This window comes from Ahaetulla prasina, chromosome 2, assembly GCF_028640845.1.
Source record: "Ahaetulla prasina isolate Xishuangbanna chromosome 2, ASM2864084v1, whole genome shotgun sequence".
NCBI lineage: Eukaryota > Metazoa > Chordata > Lepidosauria > Squamata > Colubridae > Ahaetulla > Ahaetulla prasina.
Window position 1 is genome coordinate 60,140,817 of NC_080540.1, and position 16,414 is coordinate 60,157,230.

General features: G+C 37.6%; 1 protein-coding gene and 1 long non-coding RNA gene across 12 annotated transcripts in view; one reads left to right on the forward strand and one right to left on the reverse strand.

Annotated features, from left to right (window-relative positions):
* Positions 1 to 16,414, reverse strand: part of MGLL (monoglyceride lipase) — a 183,543-nt gene that overhangs the window by 34,308 nt on the left and 132,821 nt on the right. The window lies entirely within an intron of this gene.
* LOC131190250 (uncharacterized) overlaps positions 1 to 16,414 on the forward strand; it is a 30,766-nt gene that overhangs the window by 688 nt on the left and 13,664 nt on the right. For 2 of the 4 annotated variants that reach the window (XR_009153271.1, XR_009153269.1), the window contains exons 1-4: positions 14 to 167; positions 15,378 to 15,458; positions 15,625 to 15,671; positions 16,285 to 16,414. This is a non-coding gene — a long non-coding RNA (uncharacterized LOC131190250). Of the gene's footprint in view, positions 1 to 13; positions 168 to 15,377; positions 15,459 to 15,624; positions 15,672 to 16,284 lie in introns of those variants that run through there. The other 2 variants (XR_009153268.1, XR_009153270.1) reach the window with 2 other exon arrangements.

A 16,414-nucleotide genomic window follows, 5' to 3' on the forward strand; every position in this document is an offset into this window, starting at 1 on the left:
GAATTCTAAACTGTTGGTCTGATTCCTAGGCTTTGTCTATGGAGATTCTCAGTCATCCAGGTCATGGTTGTCCCAAAGGTGCTTTTCAAAAGGCAATTGGACTTAGTTTATTTCCTTGAAGACGTTTCGCTTCTCATCCAAGAAACTTCTTCAGTTCTGACTGAATGGTGAGGAATGGAAGGATTAATATTCTTTGCAGTCATTAGCACTCTGAAGATCAGTTGTTAGCTCTCTGAGAATAGTTGAGGCCACTTGGGAGTTTATCTGTACCTTCGGGTCACCTGAACCAGAGTGTAAATGAGTGTGGAACCTTTTTGGAACTGCTGAAAGGACTGTGTTGTAGGCAGGAGATAGGTGGTGTAGTATCCCCCCCTCTCCCTGGTTGAGAGAAGGCTGCTCAATTTTAACATAGAAACTACCAGACTCTCCCAAACCTATCTAGATAGTAGACTCTAATGTCCCAAACACTAAACTCTTCCAACCTTAGAAACTAGACTTAAACTGGTTATACTGGTTGTGTTGCGATGGATTGTAAAATCAAGCATTATTATTTTTTTGGTGAAATTGCATGGATATCTGCTATGTTGAAAAATGTTGCATAAATGGTTCCTCTTTTTAGTCTTTCGGATTACTGCAGAGTGCTCATCTGAATAATGTTTTTACACAGTTTCTCTTGTAAGCAGTTGGGTTATGGGTTTGGTAGTAAAGCACTTGATATGTATTGCTGCTTCTAGATGTTGCATGAATCATGGCTATGAATCGAGAGTGGTAATCCTATGTCTGTTCCTCAATTAACTGATATATTTGTCCTTTGAACTGAAATTAGGTGGTGGGGCAAATGTCAATGAATTCCATGAATCTGGGTATTTCAGTCTTAGTTATATCTACAGGTATATTCTGTACTAATGCTGTAATGGATTCTACTGATAATTCTGGATCTATGGATGTGGAGTTTTGTGACATCAAGCAAAACCATAATTTCATCCTGGTTTGTTCTTAGGTCCTTGATTTTCTGAAGGTACTATAATGATGACTTGACCGAGTACTTGCTCCAAATTTGAGTTCTTTTTTTTTTTAAACAAGATCTATAGTTATGTTGTATGTTGGACCCCTGGTAGTGATATGGCTGAACAAAGTGGTATGTTGGGTTTGTATTAATATTGAGTATTATTTTGAAAGACATTTTAAAAAATTAAATACATAATGAGTCATTCTAGAACTTGTCTCATATCAATTCAGGCCCCTGGTGACATTAAAAAGAGAGCCTGTTGTTCTTTGGTTGCTGATGAATTATAACTCTCAGTAGTCATCTTAGTTACAATAGTTGCCAAAATTGTGGAAATGTTTTGGGAAAAGTGTATTTTCTAAAACTAGCTAATAATATCACTTTTTTACCATAATTTTATGGTAGTACCATAAAATTATATATCAATGGAAAGATAATTTAATCAAGAATGTAATGCAATAACTTTTATGAAGGATTTGCTATTAGAATAGCAGTTACAGTATAAAGAAGAAAAGTGAAACACGTAGAAAAAACGCGATATACAAAAATTATCACTATAGAAAAATGAGTTATACAAAAATTATCACGTCAGTTAATAATTAGTTGGATAACCTTTAGCATGAACTACAGCCTTACAATGTCTTTCCATGGAGTGAACCAAGTCTTTTAGTTCTGCAGCTGTTATAATGTGAAACCAAGATTTAATGATTGCTTATGTTAACTGGGTTTTATTGCTGGTTTGCTTCTGATTAACAAGTTTCTTTAGTCAGCTCCATAGATTTTCAATTGAGTTAAGGTCTGGGCTATTCCCAGGCCATTCCAGCAATGGAATATGATTATCTTGAAACTACAAAAAAAGTGTTGTTGTTAGTTGCAAAGTCGTGTCTGACCCATCGCAACCCCATGGACAACGTTCCTCCAGGCCTTCCTGTCCTCTACCATCCTCTGGAGTCCATTTAAACTCATGCGTACTGCTTCAGTGACTCCATCCAGACACCTTGTTCTCTGTCGTCCCCTTCTTCTTTTGCCCTCAATATTTCCCAGCATTAGGCTCTTCTCCAGTGAGTCCTTCTTTCTCATTAGGTGGCCAAAGTATTTCAGTTTCTTCTTCAGGATCTGGCCTTCTAAAGAGCAGTCAGGGTTGATCTCCTCTAGGATTGACTTGTTTGTTCGCCTTGCAGTCCAAGGGACTCGCAGGAGACTTCTCCAGCACCAGTGTTCAAAGGCCTTGATTCTTTGGCGCTCAGCCTTTCTTATGGTCCAGCCTTCACAGCCATACATTGCAACTGGGAAAACCATAGCCTTGACTATACGCACTTTTGTTGGCAGGGTGATGTCTCTGCTTTTTAGTACGCTGTCTAGATTTGCCATAGCTTTCCTCCCCAGGAGCAAGCGTCTTTTAATTTCTTGGCTGCAGTCCCCATCTGCGGTGATCTTGGAGCCCAGGAAAATAAAATCTGTCACTACCTCCATTTCTTCCCCATCTATCTGCCAGGAATTGAGAGGGCCGGATGCCATGATTTTAGTTTTCTTAATGTTGAGTTTCACGCCAATTTTTGCACTCTCGTCCTTCACCTGAATCAAGAGGTTCTTTAGTTCCTCTTCGCTCTCTGCCATTAGAGTGGTATCATCTGCATATCTGAGGTTGTTGATATTTCTCCCGGCAATCTTAATTCCAATTTTTGATTCATCCAGCCCCGCCTTTTTCATGATGTGCTCTGCATATAAGTTAAATAGACAGGGTGATAGTATACAGCCTTGCCGGACTCCTTTCCCAATTTTGAACCAATCAGTGGTTCCGTGTCCAGTTCTCACTGTTGCTTCTTGATCCGCATACAGGTTTCTCAAGAGACAAATAACATGGTCTGGTACATAATCAAGAATATGATTATCTTGAAACTACAAAAAAAGTGGTGTTATTAGCCATCAAAACTCAAAAATGCACTTTCCCCAAAAGGTTTCCACAATTTTGGCCACTACTGTAGCATGATTAAGAACAAAAGATGTTGGGACATGTACTTCAGTAACATCTGGAAAGACAAAGGCCCTCTAATTTTGAAGAATACTAAGGTCTCCAGTATTTCTGGGAAAAGCTGTCTCCAAGTTCACCTTACTATAGGCTACAGCTCCTAGAACTAAAGTTTTCTTTCTTAAAATATTTACTGATAAGAAAAATAAAGAATAGTTGCACAAGATATTTTGATGGCTCAGAAATGTGTTGTGATTACAAGAAGGACCATAGATAACTGGTTGTGGGAGGGGGGGGAAGAGGAAGCAGGTGTATGAATAAACTGCCAAAAAGGCTATCAAGGTAATTTATAGCCAAGGTAGAAGTTGTGGCATTTATAGCCAAAAGCATTTCTAGGCAGGAAAAAGAAATAGGCTGCTATTCCATAACTAGAAAAAAAAAACCTGTGTCCTGACCATCCTCTTCTTTACAAACTTGGGATCTTATTTCCAAAAATATAGTGAAGCACCAATGAATGAGAAAACTCTTGAATTCCAGCTTATCCTTAGAGTGCTGTCCTTTATTTCTACATATATTGTCATTTAACACAACTGAAGGGTCTTAGATATATCAGATATATTGTAAGGTGAATACCACAATACTTGGGGGGAGATGGTGAGGGTGTCTTTATTCTTTTCAACCTACAGATATGCCACATGGGGTTATGGGCCACATTTCATCTAGTTCCTTTTTATAAAATAATAAGCTTCATGACAGTATCTGCAAAGTCCTCTAAAGAACAAACATTCTTACCACTTATAGCTAGTTTAGCTACTAATTTTAAATTTAATTAGGAAATGAGAAAGCACTGTTAGCGTTTATATTACTAATTTTATATGCTGGTTAGTGTGACAATTGAACTGATTGAAGAATTTTTTATAGCTTTAAGGTGGCCAACATGGGCATTGTTAGAAATTAAATTTCACACTTTTTTTTAATGAAATGTCTCATGTTTAACAAGATGACACTAAGATCCATGTCCCCATTATTTTTAACCTAGCACACTGTCAGTGAGGGAAGAGAAAGAAAAAAGGAACACTTTTAGAAAAAGAAATGTTTTCTTATAGCATCAAAACTTTTACCCACCTGAGGCAAAAAAGGAGAGAGAACTATTGTATTTATCTTTAATAACTCAGTGCTTTTAACAATAACCAAGGACCATGGCACATCATAAGCTACACATTACAGCATAAGCTTTTGATGACTATAGTAGCTTCAGATTGCACAGAATAACAACTTGAAAAAGGAACCCCTGTAGTCTGTTTTTTTCCCAAGCTGAAGCACAAAACCACAAAACTTTGTTGTAAATTACCTGTTGATGAGCACACCACCTGCTTTCGTGTCTTAATCCAGATGACTGTGCTTTTCAACACAGAGACACTATTCAAACTCAAACAGCTGCTTGTTTGATTGGAAAACATTTCCAGTTCTTTTCAAAATCTTCACCTATTTCCTGTTCTTTATCAGGGTTTTGTTCCCTCTGCATAAAAGTTCTTTTTTCAAATTGAATTGACTGCCCTTTCTTTAGAATTAGTTATGCTGCAAGGAGAAGGTTTACTGCAAAGGCTTACTTAAGAATTCTTTTACATTTAGTTCATATGTAGAAACAAAGCATGAATATTTTTAAAAACCCTGGGCCCCCGGATCCACAGAATTCCCCCCTCTTTTTGTTTCAAAGTAATCTAGTTTCTGCTAGTACCTTGAAAGTAATTCGAGAGTTGTCTTTGAGAAAGAACTGGAATACACTTGATTTTGATTATTTGTGCGCTGCCCTTAATGTTTTATATTATTTTCAGTGCAAACAAGATCAAAATTCTCCTCAAAGCATTACCTTTGTCACAACTACATAACTACTAGTGTTATAATAAATTCATTATATTGAATATAATCAGACAGTTTGAAATATGAAAACACAGATTTCACTGATGAGTATCTCTTGTCTCCTTACTCATCAGCATCTTTTAAACATATTTTGCATTTTTTGCTTGTCTTTAGGTTTAAAACTTAAGGCCAATACTGGTACTCCTCACTTACTAATGAGTAATAATGAGTACTAATTTGTTCAGCAACTTTTCAAAGTTATAACTGCTGAAAAAATCACTTTGGCCTATTGCAATCATTGCAGTATCCTTCAATCACAAGATCACCACTACAGACAGTTCTCCTATGCTTGACCTGTGGCTTTCTTTTTCTTTTTCTTTTCCTCTCCCATTTCCTTGGAGCAGAAGGATTGGAGAAAGGGATTTCAAGAGAATAAGCTGTTTACTCTTCTTCACATTGAAGCAAAGCGGCAGAAAAGAGTCGGGCAAAGGAGTGACTACAGAACTCACTTGCTATTTTTTTTCTTGAGTATTCCAAAGGGTAAAAGAGTGGTTAGAAGGCAAATGAAGTCAAAAGCATCAGGCTGGTTCTTTATTATAATTCTTAGATAGAAACCAATGCCCAATCACCTATAAGGCTTTCAAGGCTTTAGAATTAAATGAGACTCTTTTCAAGCCTTTAGCATAGTTTCCAAAGTCTCTGCAAAAGTTGCAAAAAGTTTTTAATGTGACAAAGACATCTAAGAATGGGGAGTAATGGCATAACACGTTTCTTTAAGTTAAAGCAAAATTATATCAAATTTCATTAATAGCTTGGCCTATCTAGTTTTGGAGTCAGGCCTCATAGTACTGTCCTCTTAAAGTATGATGCTGTTGTGGTAAGAATATTTCCCATCACATTCCTCATCACCACTTTATATCTATATCTATATCTATCTATCTATCTATCTATCTATCTATCTATCTATCTATCTATCTATCTATCTATCTATCTATCTATCTATCTATCTATCTATCTATCTATAATATAGCATAATTAGGAGCTTAATTATTCTTCTTTAGAGAATCAATGCCAACTTGATAATTATTATTATTAAATGTGCACTATGCTTTACCAATTGCAACAGGGGTAAGATGCTCCTGGTTTGGACCAGATCAACCAATCCGGTAGCGATGGCAACAGGTGGTTCAGAGAACCAGTAGCAAAAATCCGTGGCCCCCAGCCAGCCCATGCCCAGCTGAGCCGCGCGATCGTCAGAACCCTTTTTAAAAAAACTTTTAAAAGCATTTTTTTACAACCTCTCCGGCTGAATAGGCTGTAAAAAATGTTTTTAAAAGTTAAAAAAAAGATCATGCACTACAGCTGATCACCCCTGCGCACTGTTCTACTTACCCCATGCCTCCTTTTGGTATTTATTTATTTTATTTATTTATTATTTATTTATTTATTCATATTTTTATACCGCCCTATCTCCCTAGGGACTCAGGGCGGTGTACAGCCATCTAAAAACAACATAAATATACAAAGTAAAACATTAGTCTAAAAAACTTATTAAATAGGCCGAATATTTAAAATAGACATATAAATAATAAAACCCCAATTTAAAACCAAATCTAAAATTTAAACAATTAAAATTTAAAAAATCTAGTCCAGTCCTGCGCAGATAAATAGATGTGTCTTAAGCTCGCGGCGGAGCTTATGCACTGTGTGCGTGCGCACCTTGCATTTGGTGCGTGGTGTGCACTGTGCATGTGCGCGCAGTCAGCAAACCAGTAGTAAACTGGTTCAGATTTCACCACTGAATTGTAAGAAAAGCTTACAACTTAAAATTCACTATAGAAAAAAGCATGGAGAAAGAAGAAAGCAGGAAAATAGAAATAGATAAACAGGAGATTGATTATTCCTGGAACTAATACCAATTTGAAATTAAGTGTTTAGAATTACTGAATTTAAGGAGACTTAATTCTTAAATGGAAGTCTGAGAATAGATGAAAGCAATGTTCTTACACATGCACACACATTCACACACACACAATTTTTGATAATATACTTAAAAATATTTACTGCAATTGTAAATCTTTCACCAAAGTAATCCTAAGCATCCTGCAGTCTCAAAGCTTTCCGCACAGAAAAAGCCAGAAGATCTGAGAATAATAATGGGCCGGTGAATGGCGCAGGCTGGTAAGGCCTGTTATTAAGAACAGCCTGTTATTAAGAACACAAAGCCTGCAATTACTGCAGGTTCGAGCCCGGTCCAAGGTTGACTCAGCCTTCCATCCTTTATAAGGTAGGTAAAATGAGGACCCAGATTGTTGGGGGGGCAATAAGTTGACTTTGTAAAAATATACAAATAGAATGAGACTATTGCCTTATACACTGTAAGCCGCCCTGAGTCTTCGGAGAAGGGCGGGGTATAAATGTAAACAAAAAAAAACAAAAAAAAAATTCAAGGTTTCGAGTAATCCAACGGCAGCATACACAGAATATCACAGATAGGAAATCAATACAGTTTTGCCACAAAGAGCCAGGAATAATTGCCACCTCTTTTATATAGTACTATTAGCATGACTAAAGTCTTCCAAATCCTATTTTTTTTCTTTCAAGTATAGAGCTTGACTTTCTTTCATTTTTCTTTGTAATTTGTGATGTGTTGCAGTTTTGGGATTTTGCCTAATTCAGGCTCTAAGTCAGCTGACTCAGCCTACACCTCTGCCTTCTCATGGGCATTGTCTTCTGTTAATTCTGGAAGCCCATTCTGTTGATGGTCTTCAGTTTCTGACTCTGAAGGCTCAGACTGACAATAAGCAAAGGGAGAAGAAAGGAATAAGGCAGAGGTATACAGCTTGAGCTCTCAAGGCCCCCAAGGATTTCTAAAGGTTGAAAGCAGGTGGATTGAAAAGGAAAGTTATGACACACATGGCTAGAAATGAATGTTACCCAATCTCTGCTTTATTTAATCTTAAAAGCAAATTAAGTAACAATTAGTGGTGTGTGTTTTTTTTACTTTGCCCTACCCTTTAATTTTTTGATGTACAGTGTGAGAATATGAAGAGCAACAGTCATTCCTTTGGGCAGAAAAATGTTGTGCAACTCAAATGTAATTCAGTACGAAGAGGCAGTATGAGGGAGTACAGCCTTCTTATATAAGCTAAAACTGTGCTGTTGGGGCACCTTATAATTATTTCAGATTTCTGTGATATCTGTGTGGGCCGATCTTGTCTGTTGATCCAGATACTGAGAAAACCTGTCTGTTGATTCCTTTTACCACAATAGTGCTGCAATTTTCCTTTGTGAATTAAGTCATGTACCTGTGCATTATCCAGTTACTTTCTCAGCTGCTACATTAGCTTCAACTGTCTCCTAATAAAAACTCCAGCTGGAGCTTCATTTTGCAATGTTTTATATTTTAAATATATAAAAATAATAATTGACAGTGAAGAAATCAGATACATAGCAAGAATTTACTTTCCTAGGATCACAGACTAATCAAAACAGTGAACGCAGTCCAGAAATAAAACATCACAGCAACCATGAATTGAGTATGGAAAAGCAAGGACATCAGCTGGCAACTTAATGCAGATTAGTCTGCACTATTGTGTTTCCACCTATGGCTGCGAAAGTTGGACCATGGAGGAAAATCAAGACGGGCCACTGCAGTGGAGTACCCCAAGGCTCTGTTTTAGGCCCAGTATTCTTCAACATCTTCATCAATGACTTGGACAAGGGGATAGATGGGGAACTTATCAAATTTGCAGACGACACCAAGCTGTCAGGAATAGCCAACACTCCAGAAGATAGGCTCAAGTTACAGAAAGATCTTGACAGACTTGAACATTGGGCACTATCTAATAAAATGAAATTCAATGGTAAAAAAATAAGGTTCTACATTTAGGCAAGAAAAACAAAATGCACAGGTACCGTATATGTGGTACCTCGCTCAATAGTAGTAACTGTGAGAGGGATCTTGGAGTCCTAGTGGACAACCATTTAGATATGAGCCAGCAGTGTGCAGCAGCTGCTAAAAAAGCCAACACAGTTCTGGGCTGCATAAACAGAGGGATAGAATCAAGATCATGTGAAGTGTTAGTGCCACTTTATAATGCCTTGGTAAGGCCACACTTGGAATATTGCATCCAGTTTTGGTCTCCACGATGTAAAAAAGATGTTGAGACTCTAGAAAGAGTGCAGAGAAGAGCAACAAAGATGATTAGAGGACTGGAGGCTAAAACATATGAAGAACGGTTGCAGGAACTGGGTATGTCTAGTTTAATAAAAAGAAGGACTAGGGGAGACATGATAGCAGTGTTCCAATATCTCAGGGGCTGCCACAAAGAAGAGGGAGTCGGGCTGTTCTCCAAAGCACCTGAGGGTAGAACAAGAAGCAATGGGTGGAAACTGATCAAGGAAAGAAGCAATTTCCTGACAGTTAGAACAATTAATAAGTGGAACGACTTGCCTGCAGAAGTTGTGAATGCTCCAACACTGGAAATTTTTAAGAAAATGTTGGATAACAATCTGTCTGAGATGGTGTAGGGTTTTCCTGCCTGGGCAGGGGGTTGGACTAGAAGGCCTCCAAGGTCCCTTCCAACTCTATTGTTATTATTATTATGTTTTTACTGGCAGAGGGCTGGAGGCCTTCATGGCTGAAAACGGAGCCTTGATGAGTGATGTCAAGCTGACTACGCCCACCTTGGCCATCCCCACCCCCTGGCCCCCCAAAATCAAACACAACCCTGATGCAGCCCTCAATGAAATCGTTTGACACCCCTGAGCTAGTGGGTCACATTAAATCACTACATTCAGGGTGTAAAAGTACCATGCTAAGCCATTATGTTCTGTTACATTTGTTTTGCGCACTGTAACAGACAGAGGAATTGATCAATCAGACATTAGGGCTATCTAGCATTTAGATTTTGATTCCAAAAATGTGCTGGGGGCATGAACTTAATACCTGACTGCAGCTGTGTCTTCTAATCTATTGTGATCACAAAGTTGCGTGGCACTGCTGCTTTAAGGAGCTGTAGCCAGGTGCTCTGCACCTGCTGCTCTGAAGTATCTCTTTGGAACTAAATCTGAAACACCCATCGCCTATTAAACATACAGTGTAATTGTGCTTGTGCTTTTGTAAATAAACTGATTCTTGTACTCTTTCAGCAAAGATACCTATTCAGCAGTAATTTCCTCACTGAGGAAAATGGGCTCACGTTTGGGGAATGCAGGTAGCAGTCTTAATTTCCTTTTTTTTCTTTCAACAAAGTCAAGAGTTTTTCCTATGCTAAAAGGATGCATTCCAATACACATCATGCAGCCATCAACAAGAAACTTTTCAAATCAGGAATTCTTGATATGTAAATAAAAGAGCTGCTATGTTCCTATGGAAAAGAATATCATGACTGTAAAGACGAAAACCCAACTTTCCTGAAACTACAGCATTATGTTTTTCAAAAAAAGATACATCATAGTCTTGATACAATATGTTTTTCATTTAGTTTCCATTATTTTAAAGTTGGAGCTAATGTCTAAGCACAGATACATGCTATAATCCTTAGCTTCCAGATTTCCTTTTCCTGAAAATATAAAATTACAGGAAAGTATTATCATCATGAATAAACAGCGTGCTGCTCTGTGCTTGGCTGCTTCCACCAGTGCGCATGGTTGAACAAACCTGGATATCTCTGTTTTATGTTAGGTGTTATGCAGGAAGCAGGTAGTCTGATTTATTATGTTCCTTGTAAGAAACAAAACACACAATGTCTATTTTTCCTAGTACAGATTACCTTCTTCATGCTAATAGTTGTAAACAATCATTTCAGTGACTTAATACAGAAGTCTTTTGTCAAATAGTCAGGACTTGGAATAAATGGACCCCAGATTGCTCTGTTTATACCAGCTGCCAGATCATCCATTATTAAAATATAATAACCTGATACCGGCATTTCCAAATTACAGAGTTAAGCGTAGCAACCACAAAGCTAAGCCATAACTTCTTTTCAGTTTATCTTGCCTTACAATCTATTACCATTTCACAATCTCACCATTTCTCTGCAACCACCTTCTACTTTAAAGTTAAAGGAATTTTCTTTGCATTTCAGCTGCATGCTATCTTATCTTTGCTATAAAACAAGAAGCTTATTTGAACTATTTGAAAACAAAACTTTAATGTTCTTTGTTTAGTGACATTTAAGATTCATACCTTATGAGAACAGGTAATGCCAACAAACATTTAGGGGTGTTTTTTTTGTTTGTTTTTTGAATTTATATCCCGCCCTTCTCCGAAGATTCAGGGCGGCTTACACTATGTCAAGCAATAGCCTTCATCCATTTGTATATTATATACAAAGTCAACTTTTATTGCCCCCAACAATCTGGGTCCTCATTTTACCTACCTTATAAAGGATGGAAGGCTGAGTCAACCTTGGGCCTGGTGGGACTTGAACCTGCAGTAATTGCAAGCAGCTGCTGTTAATAACAGACTGTCTTAGCAGTCTGAGCCACCAGGGTTATATACTGTACACGTAATCTTCCACTTGCTTAACAACTGTTCAAAATTATGATGGACTCCAAAAAAGTTACTTACGACCTGTCCTCAAAGTTACAACTGAACCAGCTCCATTGTCATGATTGCATTTTGGGCACTTGGCAACTGCAAAGACCACAATTTGGATAAGCTGGATTTTAGACTTATGATAATTTAATTAATGACCAAGGTGACTTACATAATAACCATCGTAAAAATAGTCATTAAATTGAATCCAGTCATGTGGTGACTTGACTTATGACCACAATGACTTATGACCAAGATTCTGTGCCTAATTGTGGTCATAAATTGAGGTTTACCTGTATTGTTTTTTCATGAATGGTAACAAGACCTTTACCCCCTATGGAACACTATCTCATTATGCTTACTAGACTGTAATGCACTGTAGGTGACACTAACGTTTAGGATGTTTTTTAATGTAACCAAAATACATACTAATTTTTGTGCAATTTCTCCACACGTGCATTATTTTTCATGGAACTTTCGATCTGAAAATGATGAGTAATAACAGATTTCTTTCGTTACTGACATTGATGAATAAAATAACTTTAATAAATCATATTATTTCAGTGTGATCTGGCTGATGTAAATTAGATGAATAGAATAGAATAGAATAGAATAGAATAGAATAGAATAGAATAGAATAGAATAGAATAGAATAGAATTTATTGGCCAAGTGTGGCTGGATGCACAAGGAATTTGTCTTGGTGCATATGCTCTCAGTGTGAAAGAGAAACAATACTTCCTCGTGGCTAACATAGTATGCAGTGGTGGGTTGCCCCCGGTTCAGACTGGTTCGTAAGAACCGGTAGTAAAACCGGCAGGAGGCTCCGCCTACTGACCCGGACATCATCAGGAAGATTCTGTACATGTGCAGAAGCGTGCACGGCTCCACTGCGAACCGGTAGTAAAGATAAGTAGAACCCAGCCCTGATAGTATGGCTCCTATGAAAGTAATAATCAGAATGGTGCCCAATAGTTCTCCTCTGATGATGTGCAGTACAGGTAATCCTCGATTTGCAACAGTTTACAACAATCTTGAATAGCGACCATTCAAAATTACAATGGTACCGAAACAAGTGACTTATAACCGTTTTTCACACTTATGACCACTGCAGGATCCCCATAGTCATGTGATTAAAATTTGGAACCTGGCATGCATTTATGATGATTGCAGTGTCCTGCAGTCATGTGATCCCTTCTGACAAGCAGTCAATGGGGAAGCCAGATTCACATAATAACCATGTTACTTACTAAACAACTGCAATGATTCACTTAACAATTGTGGCAAGAAAGGTTGTAAAATGGGGCAAAACTGACTTAACAAATGTTTCGCTTAGCAACATAAATTTGGGGCTCAATTGTGGTCATAAGTCGAGGACTTCTTGTAAAGAAGCAGGCAATGTAATTCCTGAAACAAACAAGACTACTTTTGTTAGAAAGCAAGGAGCAAAATTAAAAACCTTAATTTTATAAACATGGTAAGAGAAAAATAAAATAAATTGACCACCATGTGCACACAAGTTGACAGTATTTTATTTTGCTTTAGAAATTGCTTTATTCTATGAATGCTATTATTTTAAGCATCACACCACCACATTACAAATGAAATAACCCAGACCAAACAATATGGTATATAAGGTAAAGATATGCTTCTTGCTAGAATGAATTAGCATTCAAGTCAGGCAGGATTAAATGTAAGGAGAAAGAATGGTAAAATTCACTAATCCAGCAACTATTAAAACTAGCAACTATTTGCTAGTTTGTTCACCATATTTACTTCAATATTAAGTCAATATAATTAGTATTATATTAATAATTTTTCCATTATTCAATAGAGAAAGGTTTGAGTCACAACACTAAATGGAATAAGAAGGGAGTTTTCTACACATACCTAAAGGAAGACTGCCTCATTTAAACTCCCAGTGTGATTTATGTCAGCAATATTTGACATCTTTCTAGCAAAAGTGTACGTTTTAAACTAAAAGTTTTAGAATATAATAAAGTATTCCCGTGTTATACAATTTGCAGAAAGTATTGTTGGTTCAGTGATACTTATGGTACTCCTTGACCTACTTCCGTATGATATCAACCAGGGGTGGGTTCTACTTATCTTTAATACTGGTTTGCAGCGGGATCATGTGTGTGCACTTGCTTCGCTTGTGCATGCTTGCTTCTGAGTGCTTGCTTCTGCGCAGAAGCTTCCTGATGACGTCGCGGTCGGAGCCATGTCCTGGTTTTACTACTGGTTCGCAAGAACCGATCCGAACTGGGGGCAACCCACCACTGATATCAATGTATGTTTACCATATGCAAACAGGTAAGGCAACAGACCATGGATGTAACCGTAATTTCTGACTTAAAAAGCAGAAGTCTGAGATACCCTCATTGGGATCATTATCCCTCCTACTGCAACTGAAAAATAAGGAACGGAGCTATGACTTCTATCCTCCTAGCAATCAATATCTTACTTGCATACCTTCCCACTTATGGTGAGGATCAAAGACAGGGACTGATATGGTTGCTGATATGGTGACTAATATGGTGATGACACCCATTCCTCAGACAACCTTGCTTGTCACCTGCTCTATTATGTTTTAAATATTTGTGAATTTACCATCTACCATTTTACACAATTTTAGTGGTTGTTTCTTTCTCTTTCTCTGCTTGATTGCACTGATATTTATCTTACAACAGCCTGAGACTAAAGAAAAAGTATAAATCAGAATCTTCATTGTAGACAGTCTTCTTCTGCAAAGCTTTTATTCTGGTTTAAGAGATCTCAACAGAGCTGTCAAATCATTAATATTTCTTTCTATTTTGTGGACTACTTTGAAAAGAATGAATGCAATGTGTCTACATGTAAGAATGACAATATATATTTATTTGCTTACTTATATTCTATCCTTCGATGGAGATAAATTATCTGACAAAAAGTCTCTATTTGGTTCAAAATTATCTGCCTCGAGTGTAATTTTGAGGTAGCCTTCCTAATAACTTTAGTTGTATAAGTTTATTTGTTTCAACTTCATTGAGTTGTAACAGACTGAAATGAAGGCAAAATCAGGAAACCAAAATTTGTTTAAAGGAATTTGACTGACAAATCTCTATTGAAGAAAGCATGTGGGCACTTTCACATTCTGTTTTATTTTTCCCACATTTTCAGAATAGGGGCACATCAACCATATGAAGGTGATATCCCTTATTTAGCAACTACCTCATTTGGTGAGATCATTTTGTTTACAATGGTGATGAAGAATTAAAACTTTGTGACCAATCCTTGCATTTACAATTTTTCCAGGTCTGTAACTGAAGGTGAAGTACTGTATAGCTTAATTTGCATATTCAGTTATTGATATTTTAACTTCACTCCAGAACTCAAGGTAGCATATTCCTCCCTACTTTTTCCACAAGAACCCAAAGGGATAGATTGGGCTGACTGAGAGTGACTAACTCAGTTATACGCTGATCTTCAAAAGCAAAGATGGATTTTTATCTGGCCCTCCCGTCATAATGCAACACTGATGCAACCATTATGCTATACCGAGTCTCTACTGTGATCATAATTTATTTTTTTAGGAACACTGACTTATCTAATTTACTAATTTATCTCCATACTATAAAAACATCTGCCTTACATTACCACTGCAAATGATGCAAAGGCAATGATGCTTAATTGCATATTACAGCATTATGGCCTATTACATTTTCAGCTGCCAAAGGGATGCAAATCTTTCAATTATCAACAGTCCTCTCCTATCTACATGAACCTTTCAATTTGGAAGAGTCATTTTGATTCTTGAGGCCCATTCAGCTCAGAACCCTATGCTGCACCACTGCATAGTATACTTTTGTCCCTATTAGCTATTTGTTTTTTTTAAAAAAACAAAGCCACTAGTGTAATTATCAATTAGGCAGGAATAATATTAACCTCAGAATAGACAGCCAAGTTTCGAGTGTAGGAAAAGAAAGCAATAGTTTCTACTAACTTTGTCCTTTTCCAGGCAATGATGAAATGGCACCTACAAAATGAAAGCAGGTGAATGGGCAGTTTGCATTGGAGGAGACACACTCTCAGGAAATAGGTTGGTACAAGATCATTTTTCTAAACAGTTTAAGAAAACACGGAGGTGGCATTTCCAAAATCGGATTGTCAACAGCATTTCTTCTATTAATCTTCTGTTTTTTTAAAAAAAAGCATCTCTGCCAACTAATGGCCTTCTTTCTATTTCTCCTTACTGCCTTCTGCAGGTCACAGCTTCAGTCTGAAGTAGCAATCTTTGGATCACTAACCAGTGGTGGGTTTCAATTTTTTTTACTACTGGTTCTGTGGGTGTGGCTTGGTGGGCGTGGCATGGATTGGTGGGCATGGCAGGGGAAGGATACTGTAAAATCTCCATTTCCCTCCCCAATCCAGGGGAAAGTTACTGCAAAATCCCCATTTCATCCTGATCAGCTGGGATTTGGTAGGCAGAGAATAAATGGGGGCAGGGCCAGTCAGAATTTCTCTGAAACATATGAGACATTTTTTTCCCCCCAGATACACCGTGGAACGTAGGTTCTTCCCTTGCTCTATTAAAAGGGAGCGTTTCAACTGACTGTTGGCTCTGGCAACCTAGGAACTGTGCTCACAGAGCAATGTGAAAAAAATCAAAAAGCTGCATGGTTGCCTTTCTCATTTGTTGATTTCTGGTACTATATTGTCAAGGTACTCCTCTGAAAAAGCCAGTGAAACAAGAGGAAAACTGGCCAACTAACAGCTGGCGGTAGGATAGTTTACCTCATAAAACAATCCTTGGACTCTTGCCTCTAGATGCATGCATGAGAGCAGAATAATTATAAAAAACACTAGGAGACCAGCCAGACCTAACAGTCTGTCATTTCTTTCTCCCACTGTTGCTGTTAAAACAGGCCAGCTTTGAAACAGAAGCTACTGGAAAGATGAATTAAATGAACAACAAGGATTGTCCCAAGAGAACCTGGTGTACTGCTGTTTCTCCTCTTCAAACAACAGCTCTTAATAGAGGTGAACTTCCTTCAG